Source organism: Hyla sarda, chromosome 1 (genome assembly GCF_029499605.1).
Source record: "Hyla sarda isolate aHylSar1 chromosome 1, aHylSar1.hap1, whole genome shotgun sequence".
Taxonomy (NCBI): domain Eukaryota; kingdom Metazoa; phylum Chordata; class Amphibia; order Anura; family Hylidae; genus Hyla; species Hyla sarda.
Window position 1 is genome coordinate 429,405,578 of NC_079189.1, and position 17,559 is coordinate 429,423,136.

Sequence of the window (17,559 nt, forward strand, 5' to 3'; positions counted from 1 at the left end):
TTTCACACACAAGCAATGCAATAGCTGTGTGTGAACACAGACCAATACAGACATGACAATTACATTGGTCCTTGTTCTGCATTATATTGCTACAGCCTGTCATAGCATATGATACCTGTCTCCTGTCTCCTAGCTGATGGTTGTAAACAGATTTGTAAATTACTTCTATTATAAAATCTTAATCCTTCTGATACATTTTATGGGCTGTATACTACAGAAGAAATGCTTTTCTTTTTGGATTTATCTGATGTCATCATGACCACAGGGCTCTCTTCTGACCTCTGCTGTCCATTTTTGGAACTGTCCAGAGCAGGAGAAAATCCCCATAGCAAACATATGCTGCTCTGGACAGTTCCTAAAATGGACAGCAGAGTTCAGCAGAGAGCACTGTGGACATGACATCAGAGAAATCCAAAAAGAAAAGCATTTCCTCTGCAGTATACAGCCCATAAAATGTATCGGAAGGATAAAGATTTTTTAATAGAAGTAATTTACAATTCTGTTTAACTTTCTGGCACCAGTTGATTAAAAAAAAAAGTTTTCCACAGGAGTACCTCTTTAATACTTCAAAATTCACATTTCATAAATATAGCACATAATATAAAAAAGATTGCTAATATTTGCATATGTGAAAGTCGCTGTGAGTCATGAACATTTTGAATAAGATTTTTGTAATGGCAGTGATTTGTAATAGTTTGCAGGGCTTGTGCCTTTACATGGCAGCTGACCAGAGCATGCAGAGATTTAGTTATGGGTTTCAGAGCAGCAAGAGGAGTCCATGATAAGACAGGAGGCTCATTTTGGACTATCTCACACTCCCTGTAGCCACTGTAGCTTAGCTGTGCCTTCAGGGAGCAGAATTATAGTGTAAAGTGGACATATTCCCCAAAATGTAGTATGATTTCTTACACTCAAAGACCTGTCATGAATATGTGTTTGTGAGTATGAATGATGATGATGTCATTATAATACAGTTGAACGATTAAAGGGATTTTCCAGGAATAGGAAAATCACAGCTAATTTCTTTCATAAACAGCTCCCCGTCCAGATTGGATGTGGTTTTACAACTTGGCTCCATGCACTTCAATGGAACTGAGATGCAGAACCACACCCAACCTGGAGACAAACTGGAGCAGTTTTTGATAGAAAGTAGCTCTATTTTTCTATTCCTGGATAACCCCTTAAAGCAAGCATGTTCTATTATACTGCTGATATGGATGTTTTTTGTATTTTTATTGATTGGATGTTGTTGACCATTACTAATTTCTATTGTTTTTTTTAAACCATTCTTGATGTTAAAGGGGTATTCCAGGCAAAACCTTTTTTTATATATATCAACTGGCTACGGAAAGTTAAACAGATTTGTAAATTACTTCTATTAAAAAATGTTAATCCTTCCAATAGTTATTAGCTTCTGAAGTTTTCTGTCTAACTGCTCAATGATGATGTCACGTCCCGGGAGCTGTGCATGATGGGAGAATATCCCCATAGGAACTGCACAGCTCCCGGGACGTGAGTCATCAGAGAGCAGTTAGACAGAAAACAACAACTCAACTTCAGAAGCTAATAACTATTGGAAGGATTAAGATTTTTTAATAGAAGTAATTTACAAATCTGTTTAACTTTCCGGAGCCAGTTGTTGTATAAAAAAAAGTTTTGCCTGGAATACCCCTTTAATTCAGCCCTAACCTTCATTCTTGTTAACTATTATTGCTCGCTAATGGAAATGTTTAGAATTAATTGTTAAGTGTTATCCACCATGTCAACTCAGGATTTGACAACATTATTCATATTTCCTGTTCTATACTCTATTATCATATATACAAATGAAAAATTATTTTGTGATCACAAAGTGTGTAATATCTGAGGCTTCAGTTTAAACAGCTATACATGCATGTATGCATACACAATGACATTCTAAAATATTTTAGAGAACTTCGTCCCTGGTTACACTTTGAGCTTGACTTTGAATATAATGGGTATGCATAGAACATTTTCATTTCTGTAGTGGACATAGACCTTTCACAGACAGCAATTTCCTTTACTCTAAGATTTCAAAATTAAAATGCCGTATCCATGAGTTCTTAGCAAATGCATGCTTTTGTCCACTTTTGTATTCACTAGACTATATTTAGAATATGTGTGTTTTACATAAGCATTTCCATTTGTTTCAAGAAAATTCTGTAAATATAGCAATTCAGAAATGTTAATAGACTGGCACTTTTTTCCCCAGCATAGATCTTTTAAATAACCAAGACTCTCACAATCAGAAGTCTAAGCAGAAATAACTATAATATCCTTCTGCTTGAAAAACAAAGTACATGTTACATATTTTTCTATAACCATTTGATAACCCAAAACAATCTGATGCTTACTTGGCCTAGGTTGAGGAAAGATTATAAGAATTGTGCATAGAAATTTGTGAGTGTATTTATTGTTTAAGGCATTTATAGGGACATGAAAACTAAATTAAAAAAAATAAATTGGTACAAACTTTTTGTTGGTTTACGGTATCTTTGGCATATTCCTGAAGAAATCATGCAGAGATAGTAAAGGGATATTCCTGCGTTTAAAAATATATCTTGCTGCATGGAGCATGGGATCAGCATGCGCTAAGGGCCAGCCCAGATGACCCAGATGGCATCTCGACAGAGGGCAGCAATTTAGTGCCCTGGGGAAATTTAGAGCCCTCCACCGCCTGACACAGGTGCTCATGAATCTTGGACATCTGCCCCAAATCCCTAGGCGAGTGAGTACCTATTTTAACTGAATGCACAGCTGCCTATTAATGAGGGCAGGTTGTGACTTCTGCCCATACATCCCTCATTGGTGCCTGCTTTGGGGAGGAGCATTGGTGCGGTCCAGCTGTTCTGCGATGGACAAAGGTGAGTATGCATCTGGATACTGGGGGTGGTGGGATACCTACCTAGCAACCTACTCTGCCACCTTACCATAGCTTACAGCCTGGCTATATACATACCAGCCTGGCTACCTAGCTAACTAACAACCTGCCTTTCCAAGTAGAAAGGACCGCAGCACGGTGGTGCTGTGGTCCTTTCTACTTGGATTGAAGTCTTGGTATCCCTGACAAGGAGTCATATGACGGCATGCACCTAGATACTGATAAACGTTGGATTGGTTGTGCTGTTCTTCTGGACTATAACAACCTGCCTAGCTAGCTACCAACCTACCTGGATACCTACCATCTGGGCTGGCTACCTACCTAGCTAGATACCTAGCTAGCTATTTACTCACCTGGCTACCTAGCTATCTACCTATCTACCTATCTATATAAGCTAACTACCTACCTAGCTAGATATATAGCTAACTACTAAGTTCCCAAGCTACATACCTTCCTGGTTAACTACCTAGCCAGCTAGCAAACTACCTACCTAGTTACCTAATTACCAACCTGGTTACCTACTTAGCTACCTAGCTACCTACTTACCTAGCTACCTAACTACCTAGCTAACCACCTACCTAGCTAGCCAGCCACCTGCCTAGCTACCTACCTAGCTGGCTACCTACCTACCTTTTAGGCTATTAAAAAGTGTACTTTCAGAAATGCTTGTACATTGAAAATATGTTTTATTATATATAATGCATAAGTTCAGATACCTATTTATTTTTGTGGTAAAACTCATTTAAGTAAAATCCTGCTGGAATTAGTTTCAGCATATTTATTAATAATTTATTTAAAGTGTACCTGTCATTAGCAAAACCTTTTTTACATAATGTAGATAATAACATTACATGTATATTTGGAATATACATTGGTTAAACATGTGTATATTTTTTATCCCTGCAGCTACTGCCTGTGTGTCTCTGTGAGGAGTCCAAATACAGGAAGTGTGGGTGGACAAGCAGGGTTCTGTGCAGAAATGATAAGCAGGGCTCTGTGCTCTGAGGACAAGCAGGGCTTTGTGCTCCGAGGTCAAGCAGTGCTCTGTACACTGAGGACAAGTAGGGCTCTGTGCTCTGAGGTCAAGCAGTGCTCTGTACACTGAGGACAAGTAGGGCTCTGTACACTGAGGACAAGCAGGGCTCTGTGCACTGAGGACAAGCAGGGCTCTGTACACAGGAGGACAAGCAGGGCTCTGTGCACTGGAGGACAAGCAGGGCTCTGTACACCGAGGACAAGCAGGGCTCTGTAGACTGAGGACAAGCTGGTCTATGTGGACTGAAGACAAGCATCTGTACTCTGATGACAAGCAGAGCTCTGTGCAGTGAGGGCAAGCAGAGCCCTGTGCAGTGAGGACAAGCAGGGCTCTGTACACTGAGGACAAGCACTGCCCTGTGCAGTGAGGACAAGGAGGGATCTGTGCACTGAGGACAAGCAGGGCTCTGTGCTCTGAGGACAAGCAGGGCTCTGTGCAGAGAGGACAATCAGGGTTCTGTGCAGAGAGGACAATCAGGGTTCTGTGCAGTGAGGACAAGAAGGACTCTGTGCATTGAGGACAAGCAGGTCTATGTGCACTGAAGACAAGCAGGGCCCTGTTCAGTGAGGACAAGAAGGGCTCTGTGCACTGAGTACAAGCAGGGCTCTGTGCTCTGAGGACAAGCAGGGCTCTGTGCTCTGAGGTCAAGCAGTGCTCTGTACACTGAGGACAAGCAGGGCTCTGTACACTGAGGACAAGCAGGTCTCTGTGCACTGAGGACAAGCTGGGCTCTATACACTGAGGACAAGCAGGGCTCTGTGTACTGAGGACAAGCAGGGCTCTGTACACTGAGGACAAGAAGGGCCCTGTGCAGTGAGGACAAGAAGGGCTCTGTGCACTGAGTACAAGCAGTGCTCTGTACACTGAGGACAAGCAGGGCTCTGTACACTGAGGATAAGCAAGGCTCTGTACACTGAGGACAAGCAGGGCTCTGTGCTCTGAGAACAAGCAGGGCTCTGTGCTCTGAGGTCAAGCAGTGCTCTGTACACTGAGGACAAGTAGGGCTCTGTACACTGAGGACAAGCAGGGCTCTGTGCACTGAGGACAAGCAGGGCTCTGTACACTGAGGACAATTTCATTCCATGAAATTTCATTCCTGAAAATACCATTCAGGCCAAATCCGTACTTCGACTTGATTCGAAATAACAAATATCTTTATTAGAGACACCCCTGTGATCATCCTGTATAATGTATAGATGCGAGCAGCTTTCTCCTGCACTTGCATCTCTGCAATAGATAGGACGAGCGCAGCGGGTGTCAGAAGGGACAATTGCTGTGATCTGTCCTCAACTGCAGGCACTACTGATCCCAACATGGAGCACACTCTGCTCCATGCTGGGAGCTGTAGTACCTTCATTAATAGATAGTTTGCAGCGAGTGTCATTTCTTACACCCGATGAAATCGTCCTGTATAATGTATAGATGCGGGCGGCCGGACGCTCTTCTCTGATCCCACTGTAGTATGAGTATATGCCATATATATACCTATTAATCATATTTCCCGCAGAGACCTGGAAGTGGCTGGAACCATCTGGCCAATTACAGCTCTCTGCGGGAAATATAAATGTGATGTAAATTCTATTCACATGACTGGCCGGCTGGAGTATAGTGCAAAGATGTGAGTGCAGGAGAAAGCCGCTCCATCTCTGCAATAGAAAGGACAATCGCATCGGGTGTCAGGAGTGATACCTGTCTATTAGTACAGGTACATGGAGCAGTCTGTTCCATGCTGGGAGTTGTAGTGCTACCTAAAAAATGAAAAAAAATTGAGAAAAAAAAGGGAAACTTTACACACACTTTATTAACCCCTTAAGGATTCAGGGGTTTTCCGTTTTTGTCTCTTTATTCTTTTGGTCTATACAATTAAAATGATACCCTACTTATATAGGTTTGTTTTTGTTGTACTTCTGGAAAAAAATCATAACTACATACACGAAAATTAATACGTTTAAAGTTGTCCTCTTCTGACCCCTAGAAATTTTTTATTTTTCCTCGTAGGGGTGGTACAAGGGCTAATTTTTTGCTCTGTGATCTGAAGTTTTTAGCTGTACCATTTTGTATTGATCAGACTTTTTGATCGCTTTTTATACATTTTTTCATGATATAAAAAGTTATCAAAAATACGCTATTTTGGACTTTTTGAATTTTTTTGCACTTACGCCATTGACCATCAGACATTTCGGCACACAGCGATACCATATGTGTTTATTTTTATTTACACTTTTTTTAAATGGGAAAAGGGGTGTGATTCAAACTTTTGTTAGGGAAGGGGTAACTTTTGTTTTTCACTTTTTTTTGCAATGTTATAGCTCCGATAGGAGGCTATAACACTGCACACACTGATCTTTTACATAGGATAACATTGATCAATGATTCTGCCCCTTGACTGCTCATGCCTGTATCTCAGGCACTGAGCATTCATTCGGTGATCAGACACACAGGAGGAAGGTAGGGGCCCTCCCTGTGTTCGCAATTTCACCGCGGCAGTCCCGAACAGACGACTGAGCTAGCCGGGATATGTTTACTTTCACTTTAGACACGGCGATCAACTTTGAATGCCGTGTCTAAAGGGTTAATAGTGGGGCACTCTATTAGCTTCGGGGTCCCTGCCGCCGTGGCCCCATGTTATAGAAAGGGAGCGGACTCAGGGAGTACAAGTACACCCTGAGTCATTAAGTGGTTAAACACAATATTAAAATACATTACTATAAAAAAAAAAAAAAAACATTTATTATAAAAAATATATTATTTTTACATTTAAATGGCCCCTTTCTATATTTTTATTATTGCCGGCTACATTTTTAGGTCCCTGCCTGCCCACATAAATTGATCCCTGTTAAAAAATTTACATTAGCATTTTTTTTTTTTTTTTGGTGGCTTTATAATTTTTTTATTCACCCAAGAATGGAGTCTACATTTTAGGCTGCTTTAGCACTATGAGTATCCATCCGTTATTAAACATCCGTTTTCTGTATTGTATAATTAAAAAACGGATGTATAATAATGTATGGCATAACGGGTGTTAACGGCTGAATAATGTCCATCAAAATAATGGGCATATTCATGAATTAAGACGCATTATAACATCCGTCATGTTCAGTTATTTTATGGCCGTTTTAACACCTCTGCCTACAGACTCCCACAGCAGGGACTACTACTACTTCCATTATGGAACAGACTTGTTTCCATGATCGGAGTAGTAGTTCCACAGCTTCGGGAGTCTGCTGGTGGCTGGGGAGCCTACATTAGTGTTTGTACTACTACCTCCATCATGGAACAGACTCTGTTCCATGATGGGGGTTGTAGTACATGGGCTGAGGGATTGATTACACCTGTTCTCACTTCTGAGACCCGATGCGATCAGAAGTTATTAAACAGGGGAGCGGGTGGCGTGCTCCGCTCTCCTGCGATGACCTGTGTATTTTTACTTTCACTTTTAAATTCCCCGCCAGGAGCCCTGAGTGTCTCCTCGGTGGTGGCCATTCAGGGCTCCCGGCGGGTAAAATTACTCTATTTTTCTCTCACACAGTTTGATAAATCTGGGCCATAGTGTGAAAGCAGCCTAAAATGTAAACTCCATTCTTGGGTATATAAAAAATTATAAAGCCACCAAAAAGAAAATAATAATAAAACGTTAATGTTAATTTTTAAACAGGCATCATGTTACGCCTAGCGCTCCGGGCCCCCGCTCCTCCCCGGAGCGCTCACGGCGTCTTTCTCCCTGCAGCTCCCCGGTCAGTCCCGCTGACCGGGAGCGCTGCTCTGTCATGGCCGTTGGGGATGCGATTCGCACAGCGGGACGCGCCCGCTCGCGAATCGCATCCCAGGTCACTTACCCGTTCCCGTCCCCTGCTGTCATTTGCTGGCGCGCGCGGCTCCGCTCTCTAGGGCGCGCGCGCGCCAGCTCCCTGAGACTTAAAGGGCCAGTGCACCAATGATTGGTGCCTGGCCCAATTAGCTTAATTGGCTTCCACCTGGTCCCTGACTATATCTATCCTCCTCCCATGCACTTCCTTGCCGGATCTTGTTGCCCTTGTGCCTAGTGAAAGCGTTTTGTGTGTTTAAAGCCTGTGTACCAGAACTTCTGCTATCTCCCCTGACTACGAACCTTGCCGCCTGCCACCGACCTTCTGCTACGTCCGACTTTGCTTCTGCCTACTCCCTTGTACCTCGCCTATCTTCAGCAGTCAGAGAGGTGAGCCGTTGATAGTGGATACGACCTGGTCACTACCGCCGCAGCAAGACCATCCCGCCTTGCGGCGGGCTCTGGTGAAAACCTGTAGTGGCTTAGAACCGGTCCACTAGCGCGGCCCTCGCCATCCCTCTCTGGCACAGAGGATCCACTACCTGCCAGCCGGCATCGTGACAGTAGATCCGGCCATGGATCCCGCTGAAGTTCCTCTGCCAGTTGTCGCTGACCTCCCTACGCTGGTCGCCCAGCAAGCTCGTCAGATCGCCCAACAAGATCACCAGCTGTCGTACTTGACCACCATGACACAGCAACTCCAGTCACAACTACAGCAAGTACAGTCACAGCTACAGCAGCAACAACCATCTCCTCCGCCAGCTCCTGCACCCCTTCCGCAGCGAGTGGCCACTCCTAGCCTCCGCCTGTCCTTGCCGGACAAATTTAATGGGGACTCTAAGTTTTGCCGTGGCTTTCTTTCGCAATGTTCCCTGCACTTGGAGATGATGTCGGACCAGTTTCCTACTGAAAGGTCTAAGGTGGCTTTCGTAGTCAGCCTTCTGTCTGGAAAAGCTCTGTCATGGGCCACACCGCTCTGGGACCGCAATGACCCCGTCACTGCCTCTGTACACTCCTTCTTCTCGGAAATTCGAAGTGTCTTTGAGGAACCTGCCCGAGCCTCTTCTGCTGAGACTGCCCTGCTGAACCTGGTCCAGGGTAATTCCTCCGTTGGCGAGTACGCCATACAATTCCGTACTCTTGCTTCTGAACTATCCTGGAATAATGAGGCTCTCTGCGCGACCTTTAAAAAAGGCCTATCCAGCAACATTAAAGATGTTCTGGCCGCACGAGAGACTCCTGCTAACCTGCATGAACTCATTCATCTAGCCACTCGCATTGACATGCGTTTTTCTGAGAGGCATCAAGAGCTCCGCCAGGAAAAAGACTTAGATCTCTGGACACCTCTCCCACAGTCTCCACTGCAATCTGCGCCTAGGCCTCCCGCCGAGGAGGCCATGCAAGTGGATCGGTCTCGCCTGACCCTGGAAGAGAGGAATCGCCGTAAGGAAGAGAATCTTTGTCTGTACTGTGCCAGTACTGAACATTTTTTGGTGGATTGCCCAATCCGTCCTCCACGTCTGGGAAACGCACGCTCGCACCCAGCTCTCGTGGGTGTGGCGTCTCTTGATGCTAAGTCGGCTTCTCCACGTCTCACGGTGCCTGTTCGGATTTCTACTTCAGCCAGCTCTCCCCTCTCAGCCGTGGCCTGCCTGGACTCTGGAGCTTCTGGGAACTTTATTCGGGAGTCCTTAGTGAATAAATTCCGCATTCCGGTGACCCGTCTTGTCAAGCCTCTCCACATTTCCGCGGTCAACGGAGCCAGGTTGGATTGCACCGTGCGTTTCCGCACGGAGCCCCTCCTAATGTGCATCGGACCTCATCACGAGGAGATTGTATTTTTTGTCCTTCCTAATTGCACTTCTGAAGTTCTCCTTGGACTACCCTGGCTTCAACACCATTCCCCAACCCTGGATTGGTCCACTGGGGAGATCAAGAGTTGGGGTCCCTCTTGTTCCAAGGACTGCCTTCAACCGGTTCCCAGTACTCCCTGCCGTGACCCTGTGGTTCCTCCTGTATCCGGTCCCCCTAAGGTCATTAAGGACTCTGCCTGCCACAGGAAATGCCTCTCCCCCCCTCCCAGTCCCATCAGGCAAGCCCCTGTGTCCCCTCATGGCCCTCGTCCTGGTGTCACACTGCCCCGTGCCAGGTCTCGCCCTCTGCCCTCTCTCTCCATTCCTACTCCTGCTGTTCTGCCTGCCGTTGAGGAATCCCTCCATCCTTTCCCGGTGTCCTCATCCCAGGGGAGGCAGTTACCGGATAAAGAGAAGGGGAGACCTAAGGGGGGGGTACTGTTACGCCTAGCGCTCCGGGCCCCCGCTCCTCCCCGGAGCGCTCACGGCGTCTTTCTCCCTGCAGCTCCCCGGTCAGTCCCGCTGACCGGGAGCGCTGCTCTGTCATGGCCGTTGGGGATGCGATTCGCACAGCGGGACGCGCCCGCTCGCGAATCGCATCCCAGGTCACTTACCCGTTCCCGTCCCCTGCTGTCATTTGCTGGCGCGCGCGGCTCCGCTCTCTAGGGCGCGCGCGCGCCAGCTCCCTGAGACTTAAAGGGCCAGTGCACCAATGATTGGTGCCTGGCCCAATTAGCTTAATTGGCTTCCACCTGGTCCCTGACTATATCTATCCTCCTCCCATGCACTTCCTTGCCGGATCTTGTTGCCCTTGTGCCTAGTGAAAGCGTTTTGTGTGTTTAAAGCCTGTGTACCAGAACTTCTGCTATCTCCCCTGACTACGAACCTTGCCGCCTGCCCCCGACCTTCTGCTACGTCCGACTTTGCTTCTGCCTACTCCCTTGTACCTCGCCTATCTTCAGCAGTCAGAGAGGTGAGCCGTTGCTAGTGGATACGACCTGGTCACTACCGCCGCAGCAAGACCATCCCGCCTTGCGGCGGGCTCTGGTGAAAACCTGTAGTGGCTTAGAACCGGTCCACTAGCGCGGCCCTCGCCATCCCTCTCTGGCACAGAGGATCCACTACCTGCCAGCCGGCATCGTGACACATCAATTTATGTGTGTGGGCAGGGACCTAAAAATGTAGCCGACAATAATAAAAATGTAGAAAGGGGCCATTGAAATGTGAAAATAATATATTTTTTATAATTATTATATTTTTTTTATTAGTAATGTATTTTAATATTGTGTTTACTAAAGTATGTGTGTGTATGTGTTTCACTTTTTTCTCTATTTTTTAAATTTTTTAGGTAGTACTAATACTCCCAGGATGGAACACACTGTTCCATAATGGGAGCTGTAGTACCTGTACTAATAGACAGATCACCCCGGGTATCACCCCTGATATCCGATGCGATTGTCCTTTCTTTTGCAGAGATGGAGTGGCTTTCTCCTGCGCTCGCATCTCTGCACTAAACTCTGGACGGCCAGTGATATGAATAGAATTTGCTTCACTGTACATTTGGAGGTACAATGAGTGATGTCATTACAAAGATAAATTGGTGACACAAAAAATAAGCCCTTATATGGGTCTGTAGGTAGAAAAATAAAAGAGTGGTGTCTATTAGAATGCGAGGTGGCAAACAACAAAACCAAGGCTCAGTCTTTAGTAGGAGAAATTTTCAGCTTTTGACTAAACTTCTTTATGTCCAATAATGGATATATCTGTCATTGGTCTGTTAAGCAGATATGGAGAGAGCCCAGGAACTGTTCCCTCTCCCTACCTGGCAGGTATCAACTGCTTTCCCCAAGCTCCATTGTTGGTTATTGAACTGGCATCTATAGGGTTAGTAGCTATGTCAGGGCACTGTCAGGGATTCAATTGCCTACCTCTGTAAAAGCAATGGCATGAAAGTATTAAGTTATTGTGGCAGCCTGAAGCCTTCTGAAGGCCTATGTGGCCGCCATGATAGAACAAGGCAGCGATGGAAGTAAGTAAAGGCTTTTTTATGTTATCACACAGCCTGGACACATTAGTGTAAAAATCGGTTTTGCTGCATAACCTCTTTAAAATTCAAGGGCGGAGTACATATAAAATGTGGCCAAAAAAATAGATTTTATGATGATTAAACAGCCGAGGGTGTCTGGATTTCTTTTTTTCTTTTTTTTACAGTTTCTTTATATGTCCTCCAGTTCCCAAGATATGTGGGTCAGAGAATCATCATAGATATGAATGTTTTACATTAAGGGGTGTATAAGACGTTCAACATTTAGACCTCCTGACTGTATCACCCCCCTACATTCCCCCAGACTCCCAATTCACAGATGTGCGAGCAGTAACTTGTAAACAGTGAAGAATGTGGTCCAGTGCCCCATTGTACCAAAGATTGGATGTGATAATGTGAAGGGCACTCAAACTAAATGAGGACAACAAAAATTATGCCTTTTATACATATAGAGCCGTCTCTGTAGGGAAGATGAACGTCTAGAAACTAATGGCAACAACATCTAAGTGCTGCTAGCTATAGAAAACCAAACCATGGCAATCACTTTTCAAAGAAGAATGAATGGGCCGCACTTACCAAATTTAGGTACAAAATAGGTGTTGTTCTTTATTTTCATAGGTGCAGTAAAAACATCAATTGCAGTAGGACACACAAGGGGGTATAGACGCCATGAGTCACGGGTGACAGCTGTTGCACGTGTGTATGCACCATTCATCAGACCCTACCTTCTTCCATGTGCGTCACCATTAAATACTCTCACCTGGTGACGAACTCGAAAGAAGGTTCAAAGGTTAACATTAAAACATCTCTTAAAAACAACATAATGCAGAAGGAAAAATAACTGCATATCCAAAAAACATGCAATCTACTATACTATTTACATGAAGACACCAATCTTTCATTTAAGCCGAGCTTCTGCTTGGAGGAAGATTTTCCTCAAATCATACCCCTCTCACTTAAACACCCTTTGTATACCTTGGAACATTAGGTTACAGCAATTTCCTCCGTGTGTCGAGTTCATATGTTCGATGAACCTCAGCGATCCCCTTTTTGAGCGCACAGAACAGGTATCTTCGTGCTGCCCACGTAAAACCTTCCGCAACTACAGGAAATCACATATTCGACCGAAGGGGGTTCTGCAAGTGATTAAACTCCTCACTGTAATATTGAGCCCTCCAACTCTCACGAGTTGCCCCGGTTTAAGGTAAGAGCAACAAGTGCAAGAACCGCAACAATGATTACCTAAAGGACCTGATCTAGATAATCAGTTCACATTGGGGGACATTTACCAATGTTTTCTTATGTATTCCTTTTTTTAGTTTTTTTTTTTCTTACTATTTTTTTGCTTATGTGCAACTTATTTATCAACTGCTTTCAACCTGTTGATAAATTTCTTTCACTTAAGCACTTTTTCTTTTTTTGCTTTGGTAGTGGCTTTTTCTGCTCCATGTCTGAGCTGGAGTAAATTTAGTAGCTTTTTTCATGTGATGCGACTGTTTTGCAACTGTCGCACTTGATAAATCTCTGCTATGCAAGATTTTTATTTTTTGCTTAGGACACTGAACATGCAAAAAAGTTGCAGAAAAAAGAGCGTAGTCGCGCGTGCGACAATTTTAAGCAAAAAAAAACTACTAAATGCTTTGATGTCCCCCATTGGGTTTCTTCTTTTTTTCCGAAGAAAAAGAGCATCTCATTACTAGTGTTGCTCGCGAATATTCGCAATGCGAATTTTATTTGCGAATATCGCATATTTGCGAATTTGCGAATATTCACAAATATAGCACTATATATTCGTAGTTACGAATATTGTATTTTTTTTTTCACAGTACACATCACAGTGATCATCCCTCTCTGCTTCCAGCTTGTTTGGTCTGAAGAAGGCTCTAATACTACTGTGTGAGACTGGCGTACAAATTTTCTCATATGGGAAAATTTGCATATACGAATTTTCGCTTATGCAAATTTTCGCATATGCAAATTTCCGCATATGCGAAAATATAACGGGAATATTACGAATATGCGAATTTAGCAAATATATGACGAATATTCGTCCATATATTTGCAAAATATCGAGAATTCGAATATGGCCTATGCTGCTCAACATTACTCATTACCAGGTCTTTCATATTGTTGCATCTTATAAAAGTAACCATCTGTCTATTTGGTACTAATTTACTTAGCTCCGCTTTTCCTGTCCTGTGAAAATGCCCTGTTAAGGGCCTCATCCACGACCACATCAGGATATCCCCTTGCATGTAATCTCTCCTTCAGTTCCCCAGCTTGTAAAGGAAAACTTTCATCTGTACTATTTATCTGGCGTAAACGTAAAAACTGCCCATAGGGTACTGTCTTCCTGACATGGACAGGATGATAGCTCAAGAAGTGGAGGAGAGAATTACATGCAGAGAATTTTCTATAGCCTGAAGTAGTCACCTGGCCATTCTCTATTTTGACTAGAACATTTAGAAACTCCAGCTGTGTTTCATATTATTTTCGCTGTTCAGATACCTTACAAAATCCTCAAAGTCCATCAAGGTGCCATCCCAGGCCATGAACACCTCGTCCACGAACCTGAGATAGCACCTGATAACCCGGGGGAAAGGATTTTGTCTCTAAACACAAATTTACTCTTAAAGATGTCCACATACAGGTTGGTACAGGTACACGCAACCTACTCATGGTCACATCAGCTTTTTTTGTGAGACAACCCATTTATGCAGAAGATTCTTGTAGAATCAGGAAGAATTCAAAGATGGCTGTTTATGACTTGGCAAATGTGTATTAGTTTTAAAGCCACTTCATCGGCAAATAAAGTTGTATTTAGTGTTTTGGATGAATATGATTAAAATAATATAAGTAATATGTTTGTGTATTGTGAATGGTAAACATTTTGTGAACATTTACATTTAGTAGTCAAGTGATGCTCAAGATTGACCAAACATTTGTAAAGGTATAAATAAACATTTACAAAACCAAGGATTTCTAGGAGACGCAGATATTATTTGGTTTAGGCATTATATAGATAATATCTACATTACTTGGTGAGGAGGTTTAGGCATTTATTGCTAATCTTAGGGAACTTTTCATCTGAGATTAAACTTGGAGCAGGGTCACAAAAAGAATCCCTACTCTGACTTCCAGATAATTGTGACAATATGTAGCTGAAATACAATTTATCTAATAATGACCATTTTAAAAGGTTTTAAGATATATCAGCAGTATATAGTTTTTTTTTTCTTCAGTTTTCAGCAAGTGCATCACTGGCTTAGATGCTTACACATGTAGCTTAATACTGAGGCAAAGCCTGTTTCTTTTTTGAGACTATACAACATGCTCTGAGTTGGAAGACTGAATAACAATATATACATAATGAAACATATACATTTTAAAAAAACTATAAAGGGTAAAATAAGCAGATACTAATACCAAGAATAAAGTCCTTATTTATATTATCATAATGAGCTGCTGGAAGCTGTAGATCAGTTTCTATGATGACTATCTCACACCAGCCTGGATCACACTTAGAAATAAATCTACATCTAAGCTACTTTTCTATTTCTGAAGACTGTGCACCATTTTGATAAATCGCGAGGAAGTACACATGACATACACCCAGCCAATTAGGGGTAAAACCTGGGGGGTAAAAGTGAAAGGAAAAAAGATCGCACTCCATCGCCTCGTGTATTACCCAAGGATACAGAATAAAAAATGGCATAGAGACATGCTTCTTTAATAGATGGCTGCTCACCTCAAGTGAGTGATAAATGCACTTATCACCCCTATGTCCATATTAGGGTACTCAGTAGAGTAGTAGCTGCTAAGCCTGGAGGGCAAAAACACCCTTATAACTGGCGCTGCTACTACTGGTGGATGAAAGGAGGATTCAAAGGCTCCATATGAAGTTGTAGAAACATAGAATGTGTCGGCAGATAAGGACCATTTGGCCCATCTAGTCTGCCCAATAATCTGAATCCTATCAATGGTCCCTGGCCCTATCTTATATGAAGGATAGCCTTATGCCTATCCCATGCAAGTTTAAACTCCTTCACTGTATTTGCAGCGACCACTTCTGCAGGAAGGCTATTCCATGCATCCACTACTCTTTCAGTAAAGTAATACTTCTTGATATTACTTTTAAACCTTTGCCCCTCTAATTGAAAACTATGTCCTCTTGTGGTATTTTTTTTTCTTTTAAATATGCTCTCCTCCTTTACCATATGCTCTCCTCCTTTACCATATGCTCTCCTCCTTTACCATATGCTCTCCTCCTTTAGCAAGTTCCGAGGGATTTATTTAAATAAAACAATAAATAACAAGCACGTTGATGCAATTCGGAGGGTACTACCCCCTTCTTTAGATTGATGAAGAAGGGCGTAGTGTCCCCCAAAATGCATCATTGTGTTTGTTATATATTATTTTACTCGAATAAAACCATTGACACTTCATCTGGAGCCTTTGAATCCTCCTTTCATTGACCAGAAGTAGCAGCACCAGGTATAAGGGTCCTTTTGCATTACTAGTTTTAAATGGGGGTAAAAAGAATTTCATATACACAGACAATGATAAATTATCCCCTTAGATTTCAAAGAAGTAGCATATCCTGGCAAAGGGAAAGAGTAGTACAATTCAGTACACGTAGTACTGCCCTGTCCTGTACAAAGGTGCCACTAGACAGCCGGTCCGTGTATGCTCTTTAGAAATACAGATGTTTTACCAGTGAAATGCCCATGGTTGATTGACTGGATGCCTTTAGAGAAGAATGTCTCTCTATATATGGAGTCTAATAGAACATAGCACGTCTCTTTGTAAAATCAGAGGCATATGGATGTATGATCGAGAGCTCAAACACATCTATGAAAGCCCTAATACAATGCATTTATAACCATTTAAAAGGCTATATCTTGCGTAGTCAATATTTTACTGAGGCAGAACTCAAGGCACTGTGCTCCTGGGAAACATCTTGCATAAAAAAAGCATCTTTAAGAGGATGTCTCCTTGCCTCTGCTTTGACTTCTTTTAATCTGCCTTATTAATGTCTAAAATTACTAATGCAATGTTTCCTTTAAACTCATTGTGGGATATGACATTTGTGCAAATGTATCACTTTCATTTGTAATAATCAATCCATTTTTAATCTACAATCAAGTTTTAATATAGTTCCAGCCACAGCAAATGATCTAGTGTCTTCCAATCCCTACTGCACTAAACCTGACTAGACACCAGCAAAAATTCTTTATAATGGGTCAATAGGGGGAGAAAAAGAGCCAAGAATAAACATTTTTTTTTGTTGTACTGTGAAATAATTATATGATGTAAATGTTTAATGGTGTCTGGATAAAGTTTGGCATTGGAGGCTTTAGTGCTTTGTACCATATTGAAAAGCAAAGTAGAAGAGTGAACGACTTATTCCCATGGGTTGCTTACTCAGCACCATAGCAGGAAAAGATTGAAAGAACTGGCTGTACCTCTGGGTCCATAACTATTAGTAGGACAGTATGACACATCAGCATCAGCGGTGCCAAGGATAGCGCTGTAATTCTTATTAAACAAAACTAACACAATCTGAAGCTCCCGAGACAAACCTGCAACAAACCCTTTTTTAGTTTCCTGGGCACATCCTTTTGATTTAGGAGTCAAATTATGTCAGTTTATATGTCTGTGTGAGAATGAGCTTCCCTGTAATGAAAGCTTTTTTTTCCGAGCAATTATCTCCCAGAAGGACAACAACCTGTGAAACACCAAGGCCTTCATATGAAGTTGCTTTCGATCAATGATTTGTGAATCAATGTTTCTGGGGCTATCATTTAGCAGTTTGACATTATGAAATATTGACCGTGTCTGAGATGTTGCAACCTTGTATAAAATGTGTCTCACGAAGAGCTAAAACACGTGCATCATAAAAAGAAGCGTCCCATATTG